At 35.6% G+C, this 27611-nt stretch overlaps 1 long non-coding RNA gene across 1 annotated transcript; it reads left to right on the top strand.

The window, feature by feature from the left end:
• Positions 241-27569, top strand: LOC110392573. The gene is made up of 3 exons (XR_002434486.1): positions 241-2395; positions 13162-13220; positions 27203-27569. It is a non-coding gene; the product is annotated as an uncharacterized LOC110392573 (long non-coding RNA).

The raw sequence follows: 27611 nt of genomic DNA on the forward strand, positions 1-27611 counted from the left end.
GGCATGGAAACATAATAGTATCTTTTAAAATAATTATTGTATTAAATTCATTTTCTAATAGATGTTTCTATTTATTCAGTATTTTTTAGTATTTCATTTTATAAAAACGTGGCTTAAATTTTTTATCACCTGGAGTATGAGTAAATGAATTTCAATACAGAATGCATCTTTGAAGGGGAAAGACTTTTCCTCTACATGCAGAGCTATGATTTCTTAAATTAGCATCTGTAAAACATAAAGTTGAGCTGATGCTCCAAAAAATTGAAAAAAAAAACGAAATAGACCCATCAGAAACAGTGATCCATTTAAGGAATGATTGTATTTTTATTGTATGAGTTTAATCAGGACAAAAGTAACAGAACAAAATAGAAAGGAGTTTCTTCCCAAAGAGGTAGCACCTGTGTTTGTATGTGTGAAAAAGATACCCTCAAAAACCATTGTAGCTAGAACTGTCAAAGAGACAGAAAGAAAACAAGATATAGATCCTTCTGACATTTTCAAAGCATGATCATCTCATGTTTGGAAGGATAAACATTTAGATATATGGTTTCTGTTGTAATGTTTTCAAAATAAAGCTTTCGAATCTGGGTTCCAGAGATACAACATTGACCTGTCATGTCTAATACTGATTAAATGCTGTACAAATAGACTGTGAATTTAACAGCAAGATATCTATTGACATTTTCTAATGTGATGGCAGTCCTGCCAGCTCTGGCTGTTGTATTTCACAAACTAAATAAAGGTCAGTGCCAGTGGGTGGTAAACCTTCATAAGCAGTAATATGAGTGATTCAGCAGCTGACACTTGGGTATGACTCAGCCCTGAACCAGACTCTAGGACACTCCTAAACTAGCTGATGTGAAACATCATTTACAGATGTAAGCCTGGGCTCATTGGAGTCAGCCTAAAATCACATGGAGCTTTCTATAAGCATTTTAGTAAATATTTTAGTAAATAGAGAAACTGTAGAGTAGCATGTTCATGATTTGTTCTAGAGGAATGTCCAGGATGTAAAATACATTCCTTTAGAGCTGCCATTCCTTTAAAAACGACACCTCTAAAGGAATAGGTAACTTTTATCGTAACTCATACGCTATTGATATGTTGACTAACTTGTCACATAATTTCCCTTTACGTTAGGTGCCATTTTGACAGGGGTAGGAGAACATAGCATATAAACAGTTCCCTGTCCATGATCATGAGCAGAAAAACTTTGTAATCACTTCTTACCACTTTTTTTCATGTACAATGTGGCATAGGAAATGCTATTTTATTACCCAGGAGATGTAGAACTGCATCATAAATCCCTGATTGACATTACTAATAACTGCTTGTGCATGTTCAGTTATGAAGTCAGTAGTTTGCCAGGACTTTCTAGGCTGTTACAGTGATAAAATATGAACTAAAAAGGGCTATATCATTACTATTAATATTGTTATTATTATTATTATTAATAATAATAATAGCAATATCATACTTTCTACTGTTATTTGTAGGGCTAAACCTGATCAGATTTACTCTGAGTTTCACCATGATCCTTCTTTTCTGGATGCAAGAAAAATGAATTTGGATATTTTGAACTTTGGAGACAGTGAATAAAATGTCTATAACTTTCTAACAAAATAAGTTCATCTTAAAATAATAATAATAATTTGGCATAATATTTATGAATAAGTGCTACAGAACTCCTTCTTCCTCCTTCTTTCTTCTTTGTTCTTCTGTCTTCTTTGTTTCTGTATTGGAACTTTCCAGGAACTTCTACTTTGTAAACTATGCATATTGATACTGGATTTCTCCTTTTCTCTGTAATCTTCCTCATAGTAAAACTCTCTTTATGTGTATCAGATGTAGTGGGAACTTGGCTTTATTTAAGATCTTTAGGTTTTAATGTAACACAAAATGTAACATTTCTTCAGTATAAACTAAATTCAGAACCAAACACAGAAACTATCATGCAGTCTTTGAGTTCTGGGAATTGGTAAAATATCTGTTTCTACTTTTCTACTATTAAATCCCATTTCTTGCACTTCTGCAGCAAATCTTGGATCTCACATCTTTCCATTCCAGCACAGCACCTTTCTTTCTCTGTTCTCTCAAGCACATGTGGAGATCAAAGGATACTATGCAAAGGTACAAGGCTGTACAGATCCCTGCACCATGATTTTCCCTGTTCTTGCTTCTGAGCCGTACTCTACTTCAAAATTGTCAATAAATTCATCCCACGATAATGAAGAACAAACAAAAATGATGACAAATCATATACTTTATACATTTAGACTGTGTATATACACATCTCAGCCTCTTTTATTTTTTTTCTTTTCTTTTGTGAGGAGAGTAAATCTGTATTTGACCTGAGACCTTTCTGAAAATGGAGCTGACCCGGAATCATAGACAGGTAAAGCACAGTAATAATAGAAGTTGAAAATCAATACATTGCTTTATGGGGTCATGCTGAAGTCATTTTGGTTTCAGTGATAAAATGATACTTGGATTTTATAAGATCTCTTTCCCTTGCCAATTAACTTCACAACATCTTTGTACCACAGCTAAAAAATTTCTTGACAGGGACTTTGTTTCATCCCTTTTTTTAAAATCTGTGGCAATCTAACCAAGAAACTTTCTGACATACATAAGAAAATAATTGCTCAATAATTAAACTACATTTATCTTTATCAGTTATTCCACTAGATAAGCATAAACAACAGTTTTAAGAATGTCACGTGTAATTTAAAATGTACTACATAATTTCAGTCCATTGCTGATTTTTGCATGTAAACTGAATCTCTTGGAATAGCTTGTTAAAGAGAAATTTGAAACAATAAAATGTACTCCCAGACAAAAATCCAGTAAGTTGAACCTGACCTCTGAAATAGGGAGTGCAGTCCTCCCTATGTACCATGCTTCAGTAAACAAAGCAAGGTGAGGAGTGTGGTAATGTGTTCTGTCTTAAATATCTGTGAGACAGGATCCTGTAAAACACCTTCATAGTCACACTTCTTTTTTCTAGCATGATACAGGCTCTTAAGATTGACCATTAGTGAATAGCTGCGAGACCTTGCAATCATTTCCATCCTCCTTGCTTTCAGTGTTAGACAAAAATGCTGAAGTGCCTTGTGGTTTGTAAAGTCACTTTCTTTTCTTGCTACAATGACTTTCAAAAAGATCTGAAATATTTCTTGCAGCTGGAAATACTTTTTTCTTTATTTTTCTTTTTTTTTTTTTTTTTGTCCCTTTTTGAATATGTGAAGTCCCTAGACAGTTAATTTTTTCCCAGTTATTTCGTATAGGACTAAATTTATATCTACTAGAGTTATGAATATGTCTAGATTAAGCACTTACTTCAGTAAGTATTCTGTCAATAGTGAAGAGTGAACAATCCTACCCTAGATTGTTTCATTTTCAACAGTAAGGTTAATTTAGTGATTGAGTTTATTTATCCTATATTCTTAGCAAATTATAGCAGAGCTTTTTATTCCATCTTACTATTTCTTTGTGTTTTTATGAAAATACAGAACATAACAAAACATCCAGAAAAATATTTTATAAATATATATTTGGATTCCGTATTTTTTGGAGGGGAGATTTTTCTCATAATTCTTGTCTACTGATAGACAGCATTGTAAGTTTCTTTTTCCTGAAGAATTACATTAAAATGACATTACTACTGGTAAATTGAGTCCTATGAATAATGTGGATTCTGCTGAAGCAGGTATAATGTTTATATAATGGTTATAATAGTAGCAGCATTAACAAAAACATTCACCAGTGCCAGACGGAGAAAAGTAGCCAATAAGTATCACTGACTTTGACAATACTGGATTCATTTTCAAGTGTCCATGAGCAAGTCTGAAAAAAAAAAAAAGTCACGTAATTAAATTAAGACACTATGTTTTTCACTATTTTTTTTCTGAAGCTCAGCTTCTAGAATTACAGAATACAAGTGAAAAATCTTTACTTTGTTTGCAGCAACCAGATAAGTGTCAAGTTTTATACAAAGCTTTACATTCTGCTACCTTAAGCAGATACAAACTACTATAAACCATGAAATTTTGACCTTTTTTTTTTAAATACTGTTAAATAATAATGGTTAGAACTGTTGGCAAAATTTCTACTTGATGATGAGATGGAATACTCTACATTTTTTTCTATGAGAAATCTAGTTTTCCAGATTCGTAACACTCAAAAGTATGCCTTTCTTTGAAGGAAATTATGCTATTTTTAAGTTCAGATTATCTGAGACAACAACTTTAGACCTGTTCTTGATAAACCAGAAAAAATATACCCAACACCCACATTCCACTATCATGTTTATTCCAATCACTTTTGATCTGAGTAGTAAGTGAGGATTTAAGTAAATAGATCAGAAGAAGCCTCAGTAATGGAAAAGAAAGAGGAACAAGTAGAAAGTATTTTTGAATGTAATGTTTGGCATAATAAAATGACTTTGGTGGCAAATTTAAGGTGTTTCATTGGTGGTAGTAGTGTTTTTTATTTTTATTTATTTATTTATAATAAGAAACAGTTTCAGTTTCTCTGTGAGACTCTCCATACTTTTGAGAATTAACCACAAGTTGAATAAATTGCAATTTTTAGTATTCAGTTCTCCTTGTTTAGAAGGGAGGTGGTATTTTGGTATGTCAAAATCAACACTTTTCCGCTGTCTAAGAACTTCAGTCAAAGTGACCTGTTTGGCTCCACCATTGGACAACACTCAGTATTTTCAGCCAATATTATATTGGATAAAGGTTCAAACTTCTGAGGGGGAAATCAGTTTCACAAAAGACTGTGGATTTTTGATTCCTTTAAAACTTTTCTTAGTATTTTTCTTTCATGACTTGTAATGGCCATTTTACCTTTTGTTGTTGTTGTTGTTGTTGAAGGAGATGATTGAAAATTGCTCCATGCATTGTGTTCTGGCAAATTTTTGCTACATCTACTCGTAACTAATACACAAATTATCTTCATGCTATACATGTTTACTGGTATTTATATCAGTGAGTAAGAAAACTGTTAGTAAATTGGACTCGTATCAACTTTATATGAGTCACCTCATTGACAAGCTGAATTTTCATTCTAGTATTACAAAGATATTTTTTTTTTTATACACAACAGGAATAAGTAATTCCATTATTTAGAAATCTAAATTTTCAAAAAAAAAAAAAAATTGAGCCTGTATTCTATGGTTTGAAAATATAGCTTAATATTCCCAATGTTTATTTGCTTTCACAGAATTGGCTTATTGAACCAAGATCTCATAAGTCATTTGATAATTTTCACACTGTATAATGATTTGTATTGTTCTGTAACTTATCACCAATATGAAATTCAAATGTTGCATCTGTAAACTTGGAGAAGTAATCAGCTACAAAAGCCATTATTCCCCAACTTCTAATCTGAATAGTAATAATAATAATAATTACTATTGTTAATAACAATAATAACTGCTGATTATTCCCTTGACTTGACTTCCAAGGAATCTATTAATACACTCTATCCCTAAACCTTCTCTACTTGTATGTACTCCTGGATCATTTTGAAATATAAAATGTAATTTTATCCTTAAATTCAGTTTTATTAAACCAGCACAAAATATGAAAACTATGAAGTTACAGAAGGGATACCACAAGCATAATTTGAGCTGTGTTGTCAATTACATACAAATAGGAAGTGACATGCCTTAATTGTCAAACTGTACACCAACTAATGGAATATTCAATTAATGGAGTAAAGTATCATTTTTAAAAAATTGTTTATGTGGATGATACTAAAGTACAGTAAAGATGGAAGAAACCCTGCCATTTTCACACACTTATTCCTCAAAACCTGCAGATTGATAGCTGATCTCAAGATCATTTGACTCATTCCTCTTCTTCCCTTGTGAAAAAAAAATTCTTAAACCAGTTATATAAGGAAAAGAAAACACTTTTAGTTTCTGAGCTTGTCGCTGCCACTTACAAAGATGAAAAGCAACCATTCTAACACACACCCATACACACACAATTTATCCACAGACTGCTTCTTTCAAATACCATAATATTGAATTCACTAGTTCCAAGTGAATTCTTCTTATTTTGTTTTTGTTTTGTTTGACAGCCAGAAAGACCCTGAGTAATATGAACCTCTTCAAAATACACAAGTAAAACTCTGCAGCAACTCTCATTCAATATTACATGTTACATTAATATAGACTATGTTAGTAAGTCCCAAAGAATTAGACTTAATACACTGACTACATAGCAGTGCCTCATATTGCCCTTGCCACATGAAAATATCAATAATCTCTGGCAAATGTAGCTACAGGCTAGGTCATCCATGAAAACAAGAAATTTCTGTGTGAAAGTTTAACTTATCATATAGAATCTGTTTAAGAGAAATCAGGACTATATGACATCTATAATGATTATTATTTATATTTTTCTAGCAGATAAAAAGGTCACAGAAATCTGTTCTGTTTGAGGCAAAATTATAATTCATTTTTACAGTGGGTGGCAGACTATTTTAACATTACTATAAAATACTAAAATAGTAAAACTGCTCACGTTTCTCTTCTATTTACTCCCATAAATGTACATCAATTTTCACATAATGTGAACAGGAATTTTCTATGTTTACAGGAAAATAAGTTTGTGGATAATAACAGATATATAAGAAAAGGTCTAAAGGTTTTGAGGATTTTTTTGTTCTCTGTTTGGACAGCACTTCTGCTTTTCTTTCATGGATGGCAGAAGAGTGAAACACATTCTCAGTCTAATTTTTATTTTAGAAATCATCAGAACAGCTTTATATTGTGGGGAAAAAAAAAAGAGCATGCATATACCACAGTTCTCAGATTATTAGGTTATTAGGAGAATTAGGAGAGGAAGATATTACATCGTTTGCTTTTTTTTTTTTTTTTTTCCCCAAGAAAAGTAAAAACTTACTTTATAGACCATTGAAATAAAACATCATCATTTTTAAGAAGTGCTTTGGAGTTCTGGTGTACAAAAAGCTGGACATGAGCCAGCAATGTGTACTTGCAGCCTAGAAATCCGACAGTATCCTGGGCTGCATCAGAAGAGGAGGGCTAGCAGTGAGAGGGAGGTGTTTGTCCCCCTCTAGTCTGCCCTCATGTGGCCCCATCTGGAGTACTGCATCCAGACCTGGGTCCCTCAGCGCAAGAAAGACTAACAGCTGTTGTTCTACAGGAGGGACACAGAGACGCTAAGAGGTCTGGAGCTCCTCTCCTATGAAGACAGGCAGAGACAGCTTGGCTTTTCAGCCTGGAGAAGTCTCCAAGGAGACCTCATTTTGGCCCTCCAATGCTTAAAGAGAGCATATAATCAGGATGAAGACTGACTTTTTACATGGGCAGATCATTGTTACGTTGAGCAATGGAAAGTTATAGAGTGTGCAACATGACATCTCCAAAGATATCTATGTAAATAATACAATCTATCTGAGTAACATAGATTGTAAAAATAGGGCCAGGACCGAATATTTGTTTTCAGCAAACATTAGCTTCAAATACTGAATTCATAGAATCATAGGATCATAGAATTACCAAGGCTAGAAAAGGTCTCCAAGATAATCTAGCCCAACCATCATACCAATATTTCCCCACTAAACCATGTCACCAATATTTCCCTACTAAACCATGTCCCATGGTAAAACATCTAAATATTTCTTGAACACCTTCAGGGACTGTTACTCAATCACCTCCCTGGGCAGCTCCTTCAAACACCTAACCACTCTTTCGGGGAAGAAATTTTTAGTAATATCCAACCTGAATCTCCCAAACTAAGGAAACTGGACAATGCTGAGAGAAAGTACTGTGTTAGAGTTGGTGAGGAAACTAATTCTGGCTCATTACCCTTTGCTTAATGCCTATTCCTTAAACAACGTTTTGTATCATAGCCATTGTACCATATCCATATCTTACATATAGCGTTTTAATTGTATTGAAAGTTACCTGCAAAACTGTTGGTAAGAGAACAAAGATTAGTTGCCAAATACCAGAAAATATTGTGTCTTTAGTAACAGATTTACTAACAGATTTAAAGACTAGGAACAGAGAAATGAGGATTTTGTTATTATATTTTCTATTTATTCAAAGGGAAATCCAGAAATGCTGGAAAGATTTCAGTATTTCTATACAGTTCATGATATATCAGGAAAATAAAAAATAAAAATAAAAAAAAACCTCTCTGCTGCTGATGTGGAATTTATAACTTGAGAAGTTACTTGGGAAATTTATTTGCAAATGCAGTAAAGGTTAATCTGAATCCTCAAAGCAAATTAGAAAGTGAGTAAGGTACAGATAACCTGGTATTACATAACTGCAACCGAGTTACAATGACCAGAACAACAATGACCAACAGCCGTATCCCAGTCCAAAACCAGTCTGCAATATCAATAGGGGAAAAAAAAGTACTTACTGAAAGTTTTATTAAATCTGCTTTAAAAAAAAAAAATCACATTAACGTGTATGAATTTATATAGAAATGAAATTATATCTTAATTGGAAGACACTTTTTGGCTAATTGCACATCTCTCTAAATGCAGTCATCTCTGCCTCTGAAGTATCACTTAGTACACAGTGTGGTGAAATAATCTGTATGTAATTCTCTTTCAATAGCTACTTTCAGCAGCTCAGCACATCGGTGAAAGACAAAGTTACTAGGTTCTTCACTGAATTAATAGTTGAAGTGATGACAGTGGTTCTCTGAATATAATTATTATCTCCTGTTTTATTAAATAATAAATGTTGCAAAAGATCTAGCAGAAAAAGCAGCTAATCACACTGTGCTTCACAGAGACCAGAAAAACAGATGTACTGACAGTAATTATTCAGCTCTAAAAGTAGGTGGATTCCAGCTTTTCTCTCTCCCTGACAGGTTGAAAGTTACTGTCTCAAGATGCCTAATAGGGCATTAAAACAACAAGGATTAAAGAGATACAGTGTTTCCAGTGACACCCTTACTTCATCCTTGGTCTTTCCAATTTTTGGCTCCCAGGCAGAGCAGCAAAAGAGCCACCAGTTCTGTACTGTAATGCTTCAGGAACTGTATGGCCTGGCAGGGTGCACCTGTGATATCTGAAAGGTACATCATGAACAAGATGTCTAAAGAAGGACTGCATATCACAGTTCCACGCATAGAACAGAAGCCACCTTAAACTTCACACTTGGAAATGATGAATCAAGGATGAGTCCCAATCTTGAATTGTCCAATGGATCAAAATTTCTAACTGGTCGAATAAAATAATGCTCATCCCTCCACTGAGATGTCACAGTCACGAAGCCTTCTTGAAGTTTACCTTAATCCAAGGCAGATAAGAATTTATTTTGCAGGGCAGATAAGAATTTCAGAGCTGAGAATCAAAATTACTCTTCCGCATAAACAAAAAACAGGATTCCAGCACAGATCACCTGCTGCTTTATTAGAAGCTCTAATCACTATTGAAGAATCATCCTCTCTTAACCTGTTCTTTCAAAGATGTTCATTTTGTGAACAGGTATAATTCCTGAATGTCATACAAACAGAGAGGGGGATCCATATCTCAAGACAAATATACAACATGTTTTTTATCAAAGGTTCTTTATATATATATATATATATTTCCACCTTAAATGGCTAAACAGTCTGCAAAAGTAAATGATTATGCCATGTGTTAAGTACATCAGAAATCTATGTAGAGTGCTATTAGACTTTTATATCATACAGCATTAAATACTTGTCAGATTCTTCACGTCCACTCCTTTGGGAATGCATTGCTTTCAAATTTTGAAGATAATTACTGCTTTTGATCCTGCTAAATTTCCTTTTAATACTTAATTCAACTTTAACTTGTATAAACTGTGTCACTGACCCAAAGGGTGTTGGAGCCCTAGATCCATTTTCACCTTCCTCAGAAATATTTGAACCTCAGAACTGACTTTATCAAAACAATAATTAAGGCTCTCCCTTATGGACAATGTTGGGATTCAAAGTGAAAATCAAAACAGACTGTACTGTTACTACATTTGCTCCTAAGCCATTTTTCATTACAGACATGACATTAAAATCCCCACAAAAATCTTTAAAGGAACAAATACAGCTCCATTTTTCATCTAGACTGATTTTTTCTTCAAACGCCTGAAGTCATTTGACTACAGAAATGATCTTAGAAACATAAGATTTCTGATTATTTTTTCTTCCTTCTTTGCCTTTCCTGCATAACATTCCATTAATTCCTAAGTATACCATAATGCATTATTTGAGACTTGAAACACATACAGTTTATGAAGCTGTCACATGCAGTTTAACTTCACTTTGTGGCATTTAAATAATTTCTGAAATAGGAGACCAAAAACATTAAAATGTTTATTTGATCAAATAACTTACTTTCATAAGATCAAAAATTCTTAGGCCCAGCTAAAAGATATTTGAACTAGATTAAATAAAGAAGCAAACTTAAAAAGAAAAGTATAGGTTATTTGAATCTTTTAAAAATCATCAGCAAAGAATAAGCCCTGCTAATGTGATGCTGAGAAATGTATTCAGGTACAAATAAAAATGTCAATTTCATTGGGGATTAAGAAAAACAATGTCTGATTCTCTTAATCAATGGGGGGGGGGAAAAAAAAGCTATTTAGAAAAGCTGGATTTACTGTAAAGAATATCCAGAATTTGAGACAAAGTGATACTTTTTTCAAATTAGTGATATTGTTTGTATTAATCTGGGCATCTGAATATAAAAATAGAAGCTGTATCTTAGCATTTCAACTACAGGATAAACAATTCACTAGAAATAATAAATCATATTTAACTCATATAAATTGTTTATTCCACATTCAGCAATTTTTCATTCATATGTTTGAGAAACAAGAGTGGGTGTGTCAGAATAGCAAAGTGAATCTGTTTCAGACATAAAATACTATTTAGAGAAGTTTAAATGGCATGATGTTGTTTAGAGGAGATGATGCCTAGTCATGCAGATTCTTTGCAATGAAGTGAGAATCAAGCAATGAAACGGAGTGACATAATGACTTGTAATAGAGAGCTGGTGTTCACAAGACCCTAAAAATGAGAACCAACTGACAAAATGAAGAGAAAAGTTAATAACCATACTAAGTACAATTTCAGGCACAGCTGCTATTTTCTTGCAACTTATTATACTTTTTAAGCTCATATTTTCTTTTACCTAAGATAAACTGTGACAGAAATATTGCAAAACAGACACACACAAAATAATACACTTTAAGTTAGTTGCTGTTTATCACTTTGCATTTGCAACACTGTCTTCCTGTAAGATAAAGATAACAGAAAAGTTTGATTTTGCACTAAATTTGACTATTACTGGAAAATGAGAGTGTATACCTATTCGGAACAGACCTTTTTTAGATATCAGAGGTAAATGTTGAGTAGAGATCTGTGTTTAATATTGTTTGTATAAAAATGCTCATCTTCTAAAAGCACTATACAACTATACTACTATGACTTATTTAAACTACTTCATCTCAACAAACTACTTACATATAGGTGTAGAGCACGAACCTATTCTCGATCATTTATCCGTCCTTCCTTTATAAAACTTGCAGGCTATATTTTATCAGTGATAAAATGTAATTTAAATGTAAAAGTTCTGTGTAAAGTCTACTCAATTAAAAAACGGTTTTCAGGGTCTTCAATGCTCAGTTTTCAAAATATTTTTACAATTTCATAACACTGATTTTTTTTCCATGACAAAAAGATACTACTCATGATTTATTTAAAATTATCCCAACAGAGCTGTATTCTACAAAGTGGACTAGCACGGAAATCACTCTTTTCCATTATTTTTTTTGAGATCTGCAAAGTAGAAAAGCAATTACATTATCTGATTTGGTTCATATTTGTTTCCGAGGACTTCAGGGTTTCTGGACAATCACTGGACTTTCCCAAAGAACAAAAAAAGACATGTTCTTGTTATGAGAGATGTATCTATATCTGTTGAAATTTGTCAGGACTTACTGCTATACTAACTTATGACACAACATAACTCAGAACATGACATGGTGATAGATGTGGAAGCAATGGTGAAACAAGGCATCTATCCAGCTCATTTATCAGAGAACTTACAGGTTTCTTTTGCTTGCAAGGCAAGTAACAGCATAATAAATGATGAACAGTAAAAGTTATTCTGCTTTCCTTGAACCTTACTCAACAAAAAGGAATTGTGCATTCCATATGCAATTTCCACCACCAGTTTAAAAGAGTACCAATCAGCCAACATGAGATAATTTGAACTACCTTGTCTGTACATTTCAATTGCATAAGAAAGTGAATCAGGCTTTCAAGACAGAGAAATTGCCTATCATGTCACTTTAGCCCATAATTTTGCTAGTACAGTATAAACCCTCTGTCAATAGATGTCTCAGGGACTATCTCTGATAGACGACAGACTATTTTGGATTTTTTATGATTTATTTATCATATATGTTACTTACTGAGGCAGGAACATCTGATTATCACCTGACACATTTCAGCAACTCACCAAAATGCCTTTTGCTCACCAGAGTATAGATCTTAACACTTTGGAATGCTTTTACTAAAACTATTAATATCTGAGTGTTATACAAACATGTCTCTGTATAATTATTATGTTTCCAATAGGCTTGGCCAGCAATAACAATTGCTTTAATATTTTAATAATAACCAACATTTATAACATTTGACTTTCAAGATTTCAGAGACCAGGTGCTAGAATTTTGACTCAAATTTTAGAGTCGAATTGAAGAACAAAAAATTCTTTTTAAAGAGACGATTGTATCTAAAAGTGCACATTCCTACAAGTTTTACCTTATTAAAAAGTAATATAAAAAGTTGAAAACAGTAAGGAATATAGTCAATAAATTGTCCATAAGATTGAGAGATAGGGAGATTTTCACTGGAGACATAGAGTGTTTCCACATAGAATATAAGAACAAGCTTCCACGTCTCAGCATATACCCATTAATAAGATCTGACAGTAAAGAGTTAAATGGGAGACATATGCCACTTAGGAAAATCTATTCAGAAAAAATAATAATATGCAGTTAAATTAGACACTGAATAATAACAGCAGAAGTTAGAATATTTTCCTACTCAATGGAGTTCAGAAAGTATACATAGTAAATTCCCTTTAAACTAAAACTTACATGAATAATAATTTTTTTTTTAAAAGGATATGATCAAAAATATCATCCTGTAGAGGAGTCAGATTGAATCTTCAGTCAGTAAGAGGTAAGTAATAGATTTTAATTTTAATTTCATATACACAGGAAAATTCTGTCTAATGGGGAGAATTCACTGTATCTCTACTCCAAACTTAAACTGCTTAGATTAAATTAATTGACTAACTTCACTGTGAAAATGAATCATAAAAGTGTTAAATGACTGCGTTATTGTCCATTCCGTAGTTCACATCTGGCAATGATATTTAAACATGAATATAGAATTTAATAAAAATCACCTTTGTTGTGGCAAGGCAGAAGAAACATAAGCAGTGATTAATTAGTAACAATTCCATTTGATTCTTTAATAGCTACTAGGGGAACATCTATGGTTTGTTTTTTATTGGTGCTAGGAATCACCAGCTCCTGCACAGTTGTTAATGCTCAGTACTTCCAAAAATAATAGCAGAAATGACCCTAATTACAAAGTTACTGGTTCATTTTCTCTTTTTTTTTTCAGTTCTGTTTTTTTTTGTTTGTTTGTTTTGGTTTTTTTTGTTTGTTTGTTTTTGAAGATGTTTGGTCTGTTTAAAAAAGTTTTGTATGCTTTATATGTAAATATTATATCTTGATGGTATAACCCTCCAAAAATCCCTTCTCATTTGAGAGCATTTACCTCCTAACCGTTTTAGTATCCTTTGCTTCTTAATTTGGGATTCTAATCTTGCAGATTTGGACAAAACCTGAATTTCCAAATAAAAATGCCAAAATAAATCATCCCAGTAAACCAAAGTTTTGTCTCTGTGGACTTCTTATGAAAGTTATAAGAAAGTTTTCTAGCTTAATTCATATTTTCTTTCTACTCACTCCTACTTTATTATTATTGTTATTTTTTGAATAAAACCAAACAATTGTATCCTCTGTTAAAATAATTCTGCTTACAGATACAAATAAGTATTTGTGTCCGTGTACTGGTGTACTATTTCCTAAAAGTGAATGCTTATAATTTGAAAATACATTTCACAGTTTAGAAAATTCAAATTCACTTGAAACCTGAAGTTTATTTTAACAGAAAGATAAAAATGTTGAAAGAAATAAAATAGGAGTAGACAGCATGTAATTTGAAATATTTTCCTTATTTTAAGTCAACCAATTATTTTGTGAGTCTGTTCAGAATAACAATTTTGTTTTCAGGATATTTGCTCTAATTTCTAAGCCACAGTCCTCAACAAAGCAATACTGTAATTTAGTTTAGTAGGAGCCCTGCTTGAGTGGTGACAGCTGAGTGCCCATTTACCCAGAGCAAAATCTTCTGCAAAGTAGACTGACTTAATGCTTAAGGATAATTACCTCAAATTCAATACAGTAATTGATTGCAGAAATGAATAGTAAGAGGAGTAAAACCAAAGCTGGCTGCGAATTTGCCAGAGGATCTCTTTGAACAATAGAAGAAAAAAAATTAGTGTTGAAAAAATGAAAATATACAAACAAGGAGATAAAACACTCTCTATATAATACATGTACAGTTATGTGCTCTAAATTACCTATGAACAACTTATGGAGCTAATTTTACTAGTTCTCACAGAGGTCTGAGGTCACGAGTAACAAAAAAAAAGAACGAATGACAGGAAAAGTGTCTTGCTTGGAAGTAAACATTATTTCTTACAACATAAAACTGAATGGAAGAGAAACAAGTTAAATGATCACTCTTCAACTTTTTCCACATGATGTATGGTTTACTTATAGGTCTCATTGCTCACTGTTGTTTGTACCTGAAAATAATGATAATTAAAAAAAAAAAAAACTAATATTGGAACAAAATATCAAGTATTAAACACAAAAAGTAGAAATAAACTATTTTTCAATTAGTCTCTAATTCACAACTTTTTAAAAATTTGTTATATCACGCTTCATGTCCCACTCATATATATATATATATTTGCATAACTTTTAATGTGAATTTTTCTTAAAGCACTTATGTTATACACCCCATTCACACATTTTTGCTCAGCCCTCAGTCTTAGGACTGAGGTATTCTGTATGAATTTCCTGCCATACTGAATCTTAGAAAACTAAATAGGACACAAGGTATGATAAAGAGAGTTCCTTGTTTTCCGTGAAGGACAAGTTGTGCAGCTTCACTGTCTCCATCATATTTCAGACAGCAATTAGTCATCAAGATAGAATCAAATATCAGCATTTTTCTACTCCAAAACTCAAAAGTGTCTCCAGAATGTTGCATTTTAAAAGTATAATTCTTGATCAAAAGTTAAACAATAGTTCAGTTATCTTTGTGCTTAGTGTTCTTTTATACTTGTAGTTATTCTGAAACTCTGATTTGCATCTGGACTACAGTTTCTTGACACATAGCTCTAAGAAGTGTTTTTGTAGTTCAATACTTGCATTATTAGGTGATTTAAAGGGTACTCAAATCTAGAAAGCACCGGTTCACTGAATTGTTTCCACGTAATTTTTGATTGTATATGAAATAAATGGCATGTTTTATTCTCATATCAAAGACAGCAATGGTCAACAACAATCATTTAGGAAGAAATAGAACAAGTTTTTTTGCAGGTAAAACAGAATTTTAAAAGGAGCCCTGAAACCCAAAGAATTATTCTCCAGCTCAAAAGGCCCTCGTATCAGCTTTCCTTCCAGCTACACAGGATCTTTAGAAATATACATTGCCAACCCTTACCTGAACATTTATCTTTATGCCAAAAAGATAGGTAACTAAAATACAGTGGTATCTCTCACATGGGGAAGTTTTTCCTAAGGCGTGCGTACTACAGAGGTGCTTGTACCACTTGAACTAAGCCTTCCAGAGAGTTACTGAGAGCAGGATCTTAATCTCCACTTAGTCATTCATTGATCAATATTCTCTCTTCATTTACTCTCATAAGATCCAGTAATACTGGATTCACTAGGCTAAACCTAGACTTGGTGCCTCTCTTCTTCTCTTAGAAAAAAAATGCAACTATACACTACTATGGAATTTGGAAAAAAAAAAAACCCACCTATTATCTGGTTCTTCATTATGAGTTTGAGGGTGCAACAGAAGGAAAGCAAGAGTCAAGGAAATTTTTCTTACACTCTTCTTTTAACCGCCATCAAGAACAGTTTTCTGACAATATGTTTCATGTCAGCAGCTTGTAAGATTAAGTTCTTCTAGAGATGGGACAATCATTCAGTTCTGGTACGTTTTATGATGTGGACATCAGGATATGCCTAGTGTCTGCCAAATTCTGCTACAAATGTTGAGTGGCATAATATAGAATTGACTGACAGTTACCTTAACATATTATTTTAGTTTTCTGTTATTCTTAAAATTTTAATGAGAAAATTCTACCTTTGTTCTGGGTTAGGAATTCACTATCTTTTCTGTTAGCTACTCACGACCCTTTTTTTTAGATGTGATATAATAGAACTTCTGTATTGTTATTTTTCAGAGAGCTGTGGGATTCATACATCAAAAATAAACTTTTCATGTTAATGCTAATGTTTGCTAGCAGGGTTAAACAAAAATATTTTCCTAAGTTTGGTTCTGTGTTTCTGTTTAAGAGATTGGTTTACTCAAACTGCAAAGAAACACAGAAAGGATTTAGAGAACAAGTTATATATATATATATATACACGTTCTATATATAGAGAGAATAATTAGCAAACAAAGGTTAATTGTATCAATCAATGAACTTCCAGATGGTTCTGATAGTATCAAAGCAAGTATTAAAAATAAATAGAAAAATGAATACATAAATAAATTAAAAGTAATTGCCTAGCTTCTAACTTGTCCAATCTCATGGTTAGTCATCTTTGACACTTTTAGAAAATCTTCTCATTCTTTTCAGGATGAGTTAGTTAAGCAATAGAATTTAAAAAAGACAAAAATACAGCATGTAAACACACATGGAATGTGTTTAGCAGTTATGACCCTCCCCCCCCCAAAAAACCAACTTCATTCTGAAGCATGAAGTATCGTTACTTTCATTAATTAAGGGAAGATCCCTCCAGGATAGAATTGTATGCTGTTGTTGTTTTCACTAATTAGAATTTTGTTAAGAGCATACTAGGTTTTAACTTACCATGGATACTCTATTCAACTTAAGCATAAACAAACATTTTAACATGGATTCTAATTACCCTTTTCCACACACAAATTACATTTGTTTTGAGTGGCATTACTCTACTACTGAGAGTTATCTATGTTAGATCTATTCTTTCTGCTGGGATTTGTACTTTTAAAAAAAAAATCTGTTTGAAATCTGCTCCTCATTCACATGCTGCAGGACACAAACACATATCACAGATGTTTCCCTGAGCCTGGGTGAGTCACTTTTAGACCTAGCAGTCTCTTCACTTTTCTCTTAAGCCAGTTTTAGAGAAATACTTGTTTATTTGAATAAGGATATAATTTGTTCTTTTAGTGAGACTGCTAAAAAATTGTGAACTATGGCTCACAGACACATGAACTTAATTTTGTTAATTCTCCGATGAATTTCAACCACAAATAATGAGTATAACCTTACAGGTAAGAGAACGTGTTAAATTTCCTACCTGTAGGACTGGGAAAACCTCAGAAGGTCACCTAGTTCACCTCATGTTTCAATGCAGGAGTCCCCTGTAACTAGATCATTATTCTGAGTTCTTCTTATTGTGTCATATAATACAGGAGACCTACAGCTGTACAGGCAACCTTTTTCAACACTTAATTAATAACATTAGAGGTTTTACCCACTGTCTAACATACATCCGTCTTGTTGCAAGTTAAAGTCAGTACTACTTGCTTTGTCTTTCATAGGAATGGAAAGTGGTCATCATTTTCTTTTCTCTTCTTGTCTTCACAGAGAAAATAACTTATTCTTTCATGTTTATTGGACTTTAAATCATTCACATTATTCTTTTGCAAGCTATCTTCAGTTATTCTACATCTTCAAGTGCAAAACATAGAGCAAAGAACAGTGTGTGAACTGTTTGATTCTATGATATGATATGATTCTATGAAGCGATACTATGATTTCTATGACATGTATATGATACTGTGATAGCTAATCAGACCTGCTTTGAGAATTGCAGGGTTCAACTGATCATGTCAGAGAACTTCTCTATGTCCTTAGATATTGAAAATAGACCTTTATATATAAGAAAGCTATAAGAAAACTGCCTACAGAGAAAAATAGTAGGTGATTTTTAGAAACATATCTAGAATTTTTGTTGAAATTTCATAGAATGGCATGGCTTGGAAGATACTTCAAAGATCATCAAGTTCTAACCACCCCACTGTGAGCAGGGTTGCCAACTACTAAACAGGGCACTAGATCAGGTTACCTAGGGCCCCATCCAACCTCACCTTGAACACCTCCAGGGATGCACCATCCACAGCTTCTCCGGGAAACCTGTTCCAGCACCTCACCACCCCCTCAGTGAAAATTTTCCCCCTGACATCTAATCCAAATCTCCTGTCCTTTAGTCACCATTGTCTCCTTGTCCCACCACTGTCTACCTGTGTAAAAAGTCTGTTTCCCTCTTGTATACAAGCTCCTTCTAAGTCTTGAAGGACTTTGATGAGGTCTCCCCACATCTTCTCTTCTCCAGCCTGAACAAACCCAGTTGCCTCTCCTTGTCTTCATTGAAAAGGTGCTCCAGCCCTCTGATCATCTTCACAGCCCTCCTTTGGACCAGCTCTAACAGCTCCACATTTTTCTCATGCTGGAAACCCCATGTCCTTGATGCAGTACTTCAGGGTGTCCTCATGAGGGCAGAGTAAAAGGAGATAATCACCTCCTTCACCCTGCTGGCCACCTCTGTTTTGGCACAGCCCAATACTGTTGGCCTTCTGGGCCAAATAATATAAAATAATTACTATATATACTATGTAATAAAGTTCCCTGAAGACATAGAATCAAATGCAACCGCAGCAAGTTTGCAGATAACACCAAGCTGTGTGGTGCAGTCAAAACACCTGAGGGATGGGATGCCATCTAGAGAGACCTAGACAGGCTTAAGCAATGGAACCAGGAGAACTTTAAGAGGTTCAACAAAGCCAAGTGCAAGGTCTTGCATCTGTGTCGTGGCACCTCCTGCTATCAGTACAAGCTGGGGAATGAAAGGATAGAGCATAGCTCTGCTGTAAAGGACTTGGAGTGACTGGTGGATGGGAAGCTGGACATGAGCCAGCAATGTGCCCTCGCAGCCCAGAAAGCCAAATGTATTCTGCATCACGAGAAGCGTGGCCAGCAGGGTGAGGGAGGTGATCCTGCCCCTCTGCTCTGCATTAGTGAGATCTCACCTGGAGTACTTCATCCAGATGAGGAGTCTTCAGTACAGGAGAGTTATGGACCTGTTGGAGTCTGACCAGGGGAGGACTACAGAAATGATCCAAGGCGTGGAACACACCTCCCCTACAAGGCCAGGCTGAAAGAGCTGGGGCTCTTCAGCCGGGAGAAGGGAAGGCTCCAGGGAGACCTGATAGCATCTTTTCAGTATGTAAAGGAGAGGTATAATAATGTTCTTGGTTATGATGTTATTTTCCCCAAGCCTAGTCATGCTGGACAGGGCTCTGAGCAACCAGATCTAGCTGTAGGTGTCTCTGTTCATTGCAAGGGAGTTGGAGTTGGTGACCTTTTCAGGTCCCTTCCAGTTCAAACTGTTCTATGATTCTTCTTACTTCATAAAATACAATTTTAAAAAATGGAACAAGCTATTCAACCCAAAGATTTCTACAAGTTTACCACCGTGATAATTTAATGACTCCTCTGATTCTTCTCATCTAACTTGCCGTAATTTATAATTGATGGTAGTTCTAAAGAATTTGAGAAAAATAAAGCCTTCATTTGAAACAAAGAGATAAAACTCCCCCTTCTCCTCCTTTTCTCTATTACTGTCCTGTCTGCTTTCCCCAAACAATATCCCTTAAAAAGTCTCTCATACACAAAACAATTTATCTGCCACTGTGATCCTCTCTAATGCATTTCTTCAGATCATCCAAATAATGGAAAAGATGTCTCATCCCTATCAATATCTCACCAAAACTCTGTACTAGAAAAATACAGATGGTATGAGATTAAACTAGGCTGTAGAGAGATGACAACTTTTACTGTTAATCCAGTTCTTAAAATCCTGTGATAAATTGGCCACTGATGGTCTCCACATTAACTATTTGAACTCTCACCTCTCTAGGAAAGTGGAAATCATATATCCTTACCAGTATAATATAACATAGAGCACATACCAATATTCACATAAATCTTTCATGAGGCTACCCCTTTCTGTCAAAGTAATATCCTGCATTCTGCATCAGAGTCCCTGAGGTACCACCTACAAGCCCATAGTGAAATGCGCAAAAAAAACTGAGAGACTGTAACTTCTGTCTTCTTTTGAGAGTCTCCGCTGAGCTTAAGCAGCTCCTATACTGACACTTCATGCTTTCCATCTAAATAAATTATTGTTTTGCTTAGAAATTATAGTTTTTCTTCTTCCATCTGATTTTTTATTTTTTTTTAAGAAAGGATTGCAGCAGGGAAATCTATTAAAGTTATGGAAAGCAGAACTTCTGAATAAGTCCATGATAGCAAAGTTATCCCATGGGACAAAAAAACCCACAGCCACGTAGAGTTTGTTCCTTTATTCTATTTAAAGAGAAATGAGTAGCAAAAGCATTTTCATAATATTTAAAAGTAAGAAAAAATATTCATTTGAATGCAATAAAGCATTGGAAAGTGCTATATTTTCCAATTTATAGATGCTAATTTTGAATGTTAAGCTTATCAGCATACCTGACAGGGATATAGCCACAAAAGGGAAAAAATATACCTAGTCTTTTCTTACTGTTTTGGATTAATGTGGTAGACAGCTATGCACCATGCAGCTCTTCACTTAGTCTTCCACAGGTCGGATGAGGAAGAGAAGTGGAAACAAAATACAACTCGTGTTGAGATAAAACCTATTTACTAAGACAGAAAAGGAAAATAGGAACTAAAATGCAGTCATAATACATGCATATAGACATATGTATCTGCAATGTAATTAGTTGCTGCTGACTGATGCTCAGCTACCAGTACAACTATTTGTCAGCTGGTGCCCTATTAGCAATGCAACATCTCACCACCTGCTGACCAAAACCTAGCCAATCCCTTCCCATGCAACAGCTCCTCCGTAGGTGTGTTCCTCCTACCCAGCAGCCACCAAAACATGGGTGTGCTATTAACACTGCTTCAGGATGCCTACATATTGGCTACTGTCAAAACTGGAAATATACCGCCTTTTTTGTAAATGTTTATATGCATTTATTTGAAATGTTTTTGCTGAGTTTCTTGTAATTTTGTTGCTTTGAGTTTATTTCTTGCCAGGTTCTACATTACTTCACTAGATTATTATGAGATTTTTTTTGTTATAGATTTCTGTCTTTTTATTTGAAATGTCCAATTCCCTGTCACTCTTAAGATCAAAGTTCTGACACCTAATTTTGGGATTTAACATGTTACAACCAAATGCATTCATCAAAATGAAAATCTGCAATTTGGAGAGTCACAACACTTCTTTCCAAATTATTATTATCTAAATTTTATAAAAATCTATAAAAAATCAAATATCTGCTACTGCAGTATCTATCTGTGTATAAAGATCTGTTTAGGTCTATTTTCAATTTGACAATAATACAGTATATGACTTGTCCATCAAGTACCACTACTATTCTTAGAAGAATATATCTTGAAAGTTTTTTAATCTGAACAGAAACAGGCAAACATCATGTAAAAAATTGTGTTAAAAAGCTTAAACTACTTTTTGGTCAATGTTTTCCCTGCAGTAAGACTCGCTGTGGGAAGGCTAGCCTCCTACAATAAACAGTAATTTTGGAAAGCTTTGTGTTAATCACTTCACTGATTTTATCCAGTCCTGAGAATTTGTTCCCACGAGTCAAAATTCAAAACTAAAATGCATAATGGATACAATTCAAATTAGCATATTAGTACATATGTTTATAACTGAATCAACAACATTTAGGTTGAACGAAGGTCAACCTCCTTTAGTGCAGCTAATGTGAGGGAAAATGAGAGTCAAGTACAACCTAGTAGACTCCTGTGTTGTTAGTATCCTAGCATCTTTCTAAAACTATGCAGCACTAAAGCAAATGCCTAGCAAAGCAATTTTATTATACTTTGTAAGGTTTTATGTTTAATATCTTTAGTGATGTTTTGGATGAGGCAATTGAGTCCACCATCAGAAAGTTTGCAGGTGGCACCAACTTGGGGGGGAAGTGTCATTCTGCCTAGGGTAGCAGGGCCCTACAGAGGGATCTGCGCAGACTGGATTGATGGGCTGAATAGGATGAAGTTCAACAAGACCACATGTTTGGTCATGCACTTTGGTCACAACAACCCTAGGAAAAGCTACAGGCGTGGGGCAGAATGGCTAGAAAGCTGCAAAAGGATTTTGGGTGTTGGTCAACAGCTGGCTAAACATGAGCCATCAGTGTGCTCAGGTGGCCAAGAAGGCCAATGGCATCCTGTTTTGCATCAGAAATAGTGTAGACAGCAGGAGCAGGGAGGTGATCATTCGTCTGTATTCAGCTCTGGTAAGGCTGTACTTTGAGTACTGTGTTCAGTTTTGGGCCCCATGCTACAGCAAAGACATTGAGGACCTGTACCATGACCAGAGAAGAGCAACAAAGCTGGTGAAGGGTCTGGAACACAAGTGTTATGGGGAGCGGGTGAGGGAATTGGGATTTAATATCGGGAAGAGGAGGCTCGGGGAGACCTTATTGCCCTCTACAACTTCCTGAAAGAAGGTTGTAGCAAGGTAGGGGTTGGCCTCTTCTCTCAAGTAACTAGTGACAGGATAAGAGGGAATGGCCTCAAGCTGCACCAGGTTGGATATTAGGAAGAATTTATTCTCAGAAAGAGTGGCGACGTACTGGAACATACTGTCCAGGGAAGATGTGGAGTTACTGTCCCTAGAGGAATTCAAGGAAGGGGTAGATGTGGTATGTAGAGATATGGTTTAGTCGGTAACATTGGTGGTAGGTGGGTGGTTGGACTAGATGATCTTAGAGGTCATTTACAACCTTAATGTTTCTATGATTCTAAGGCGTACAGAGTACTATTCATTGTGAACTGCTAGGGTAGAACCACGGACAGACAAAGCTAGAATTCCCCTGACAATTTCTTTGGCAATTTAAGATATTAATTTAGGCATTACAGATAGAAAAATTTTAATCACATCAAACCAAATTCTTAATTTCATCCCAGCTGTTAGCTTCTTTACTATCAGAAAAGTCATAAGATGGAAGTGAAAAAGCAAAAATTTGCGGAATATTGCAACTCCATAGACATTAGAACAATGCCAAAGACTAGCGTTTTGTTTTAATCAAAAGGAAGATACAAATTTGAATGCATCTGATTGAAAGGGACAAATTAAATTAATTAACACCTTTTATTCATTGTATCTATTGCATTTTTTTTATTCAGACAAATTTGGATATCATGTGTGATTTGGTCTAAGAGGCTTAAACTTTGTGTACCAAATTAGTTGCCATTTTTAACCCATATAAATCTCCATGTAAAAATGGTCTAATGTGCTATCTAGAACAAATCTTACTCCTTACTGTACACTAGACGGCTTTTCCAACTCCTAGACACTGTGTTTAAGGAATTAATCATAGAATCATAGAATCATTGAATGGTTTGGGTTGGAAGGGACCTTTTGGGATCATTTAGTTCCAACCCCCCTGCTATAGGCAGGGATACCTCCCTCTAGACCAGGTTGCTCACAGCCCCAACCAGCCTGGCCTTGAATGCTTCCAGGGAGGGGACATTCACAACCTCACTGGGCAACCTGTTCCAGTGTCTCACCACCCTCACAGTAAAGAATTTCTTCCTAATATCTAGGCTAAATCTACCCTCTTCTAGTTTAAAGTCATTTCTCCTCATCTTGTTGCTACCTGCCCTTATAAAAAGTTCCTTCCCAGCTTTCCTGTAAGCCCTGTTCAGGTACTGGAAGACTTCTATAAGGTCTCCTTGGAGTCTTATTTTCTCCAGGCTGAAAAGCCCCAGCTCTCTCAGCCTGTCCTCGTAGGGGATGTGCTCCAGCCCTCTGATCATCTTCGTGGCCCTCCTCTGGACCTACTCCAACAACTCCATGTCCTTCTTATGTATTCCATGTCCTTCTTGTGCAATGTATGAGATCCTATAGGAAATGGTCTTGAGGGACACAGGAACAGAATGGAGCTAGCAGTACTTTAAGGACACATTTCTGAGAGCACAAGAGCTCTCCATCACCCAGATCAAGAAATCAAGCAGAGGAGGAAGAAAATCAGCATGACTGAGCAAGGACCTGCTGGTCAAACTGAGGGATAAGAAGGAAATGTACAGGCAGTGCAAGCAGGGATGGGTGGTCTGGGAAGAATATAGGGATGCCATCTGAACAGGTAGAGACAGGATCAAGACCACCAAGGTCCAGATGGAAATGAACTTAGCAAGGGATGTGAAAAATAACAACACATTGTATGGGTACATTAGAACCCCTAGGGAGTACTAGGAGAATGTAACTCTTCTGATAAATGAGAAGAAAGAAATGACAGCAATAGACATGGAGAAGGCTGAGATACACAGCACGTTCTTTTCCTTAGTTTTCATTGGCATTCAAGCTTCCGATGCCTCTCATGTCCCTGAACTGTAGGTGAGAGTCAGGGGAGAAAAATCTCTCCCACTGTAAGCAAAGAGCAAGTCCAAAACCACCTCATTAGACTGAATCTGCACAAATCTATGGGGCTGGATGACATGTGTCCCAGGGTTCCAAAGGAACTGGAAGGTGCAGTTGCCAAGACACTCAAGATCATATTTGAAAAGTCATGGCTGTCAGGTGGAGTCCATGATGACTGGAAAAATGGAAACATCACTCTCATTTTTGAGAAAGGAAGACCCAGGAGCTACAGTTCATTGAGACTCATGTCTGTGCCTGGGAAGATCATGGAACAGATCCTTCTGAAAGACAAATTAAAGCACATGTGGGATGAGGAAGTGATCTGAGGCAGCCAGCACAGCTTCATGCCTGACAAATCAGGTGTGCTATGACAAAGTTATAGAATCAGTGGACAAAGGATAACATAGTCCCACATTACTCTTTATCTCTAAATTAGAGAGATATGGATTTGAAGGATGGACTATTCAGTGGCAAAGGAATTGGTTGGATGGTCACAGCCAGAGGGTTGTAGTCAATGGATCTGTCTCCAAGTGGAGGCCAGTCATGAATGGTGTCCCCAAGGGGACTTTCCTGCGACTAGCACACTTCAACATCTTTATCAATGACCTAGATAGTGAGATTGAGTGCACTCTCAGCAGGTTTGCTGATGACACTAGGCTGAATGATGCAGTTGATACAATAGAAGAAAGGGATGCCACCTGATGAGACCTGGACAAGCTCAAAAATTCAGCCCACGTGAACCTAATGAGGTTCAACAAGGTCATGCACAAGGTACTAGGTCAGAGGAATCCCATATATGTATACAGTCTGGGAGAACTCATTGAGAACAGCCTTGTGGAAAATTACTTGAGGGTTCTGGTGAATGAAGAGCTTGACACAAGCCAACAGTATGTGGTTGCAGCCTGGAAGACCAACTGTACTCTGGGCTGCATCAAAAGACGAGTGGCCAGCAGGGTGAGGGAGGTGATTGTCCCTCTCTAGTCTACCCTTCTGAGGCTCCATCTGGAGTACTGCATCCAGGCCTGGAGTGCCCAACACAAGAAAGACATGAAGCTGTTGGAGTGAGTCCAGAGAAGGTCCACAGAAATAAAGGGGAGCTGAAGTACCTCTTCTTTGAAGAAAGACTGAGCTGGGCTTGCTCAGTCTGGAGAAGAAAGGATTCCCGAGAAACTTCACAGTGGTCTTCCCATACTTCAAGGGAGCTTACATTCAGGAAGGAGACCCGCTTTTCACGCAACCTGATAGTGACAGGTCAAGGGGAAATAGCTTTAAAATAAAAGAGGAGCAATTAAGGTTAGATGCCAGGTGGACATTTTTCACTGAGAGGCTGATGAGGCACTGGAACAGGTTGCTCAGAAAAGCTGTGGCCCTGGGCAGCCCGATCTAGTGGTTGGCAGGTATTTGGTGCCCATAGCAGGTGTTTGGAATTAGATGATCTTTAAGGTCTCTTCCAACTCAAGCCATTCTATGATTCACTTCCTATGATTCTATGAAGATGTGTACCACCATGCTTTCGTTGACTCTACTTGTTCAATTATAATACATGTTTCCTGCATTTAACTGTCTTTGATACTCCTTTGTCATGGTTTTGTGATTTTTGGTTATTGGTATTCCATATCATAACATCATGTAGTGGATGTACCTGGTTCTCAGAGAAGGACTACTACATTCCCCACGGCACTTTGCTCCTCTGTTACCTTTTTCCAGCCGGAGGGAAAAGATAAAATCTTGCAGTATAAAAACTTGCAGATCACAAGACCTCGTCCCTTTTTCCTCCGTCTCTCGTCTTGGCAGCACCTCGCTCTCCAGCCATCTTATTGTCAGTAGTAGAGTAAGGCCTACCTTGATTTTGGGACATTCTCTCTCTCTGTATTGGATTTATCAGCTTAAATTGTAATTATATTGTATTATAGTGTGTTGTTTTGCATTCTGATATCTTATTTAGTAAATTAGTTTGTTTCTCCTCAGATTGTTGCCTCTGTTCTTTGCTCTCAGGGCCATCTCCTTACCCTTTTCCCCTTTTCCCTTTTCCCGGGGCGTGGGCCCGTGGATCCCCCATCCCCTTCGTCACGGAACCAGACCGAACGCCCGTAAACCGTTGACATCCTTTTAAATATCATGGCTTCTGTGTCGTTGAACTGTACTCTAAGGTTCTGACAGTTTTAAGCTTTCTTTTAGCAAATAAGATCATGAAAAACATAACAAATGTTTGTTTTGATTTTACTTACTATATGTTCCCTATTTGCAGTGCTGATGATCAATATATAATCCACAACAGCAAGAAAAGTTAATACAGAAACTGTTGGAACCACCTTTCTCTGATGAAGTGCAGTTCATTCTATGCATATTTTTCAGGACAAAAAGAAGATTTGATGTCATTGGAAGAGGATTTCTGGATCATTAACATAAATCAGAAGGATAATCACTTTGATTAAATCAGTGGAAGCTTGGGAGCTTTCAACACCCAATAATCTGATACATTCATTGCATCAGTGCAACCACCATCACTGTGTATGTGTGACAAGTATGAAGGTTTGCAATATGCATCTTGCTTAAGTCTATCAGTTATTAAAATCAAGAAAAGATGAAAGAAATTGAATATTTACAGCCTTTCTAGGAGCTTGAAAGTGAGAAGTAATAGTGACAATCAAAAACATCTGCTAGAAAAAAAAATAAAAAATTGAAGAAAAAAGAAATATAAACTATTCTATTTAACAGTTCACAGCTTATTTTTGAGGTTAACACAAAAATGTAAGAAATGATT

The sequence above is a fragment of the Numida meleagris genome, chromosome 1 (genome assembly GCF_002078875.1).
Source record: "Numida meleagris isolate 19003 breed g44 Domestic line chromosome 1, NumMel1.0, whole genome shotgun sequence".
In the NCBI taxonomy this organism is placed as follows: Eukaryota; Metazoa; Chordata; class Aves; order Galliformes; family Numididae; genus Numida; species Numida meleagris.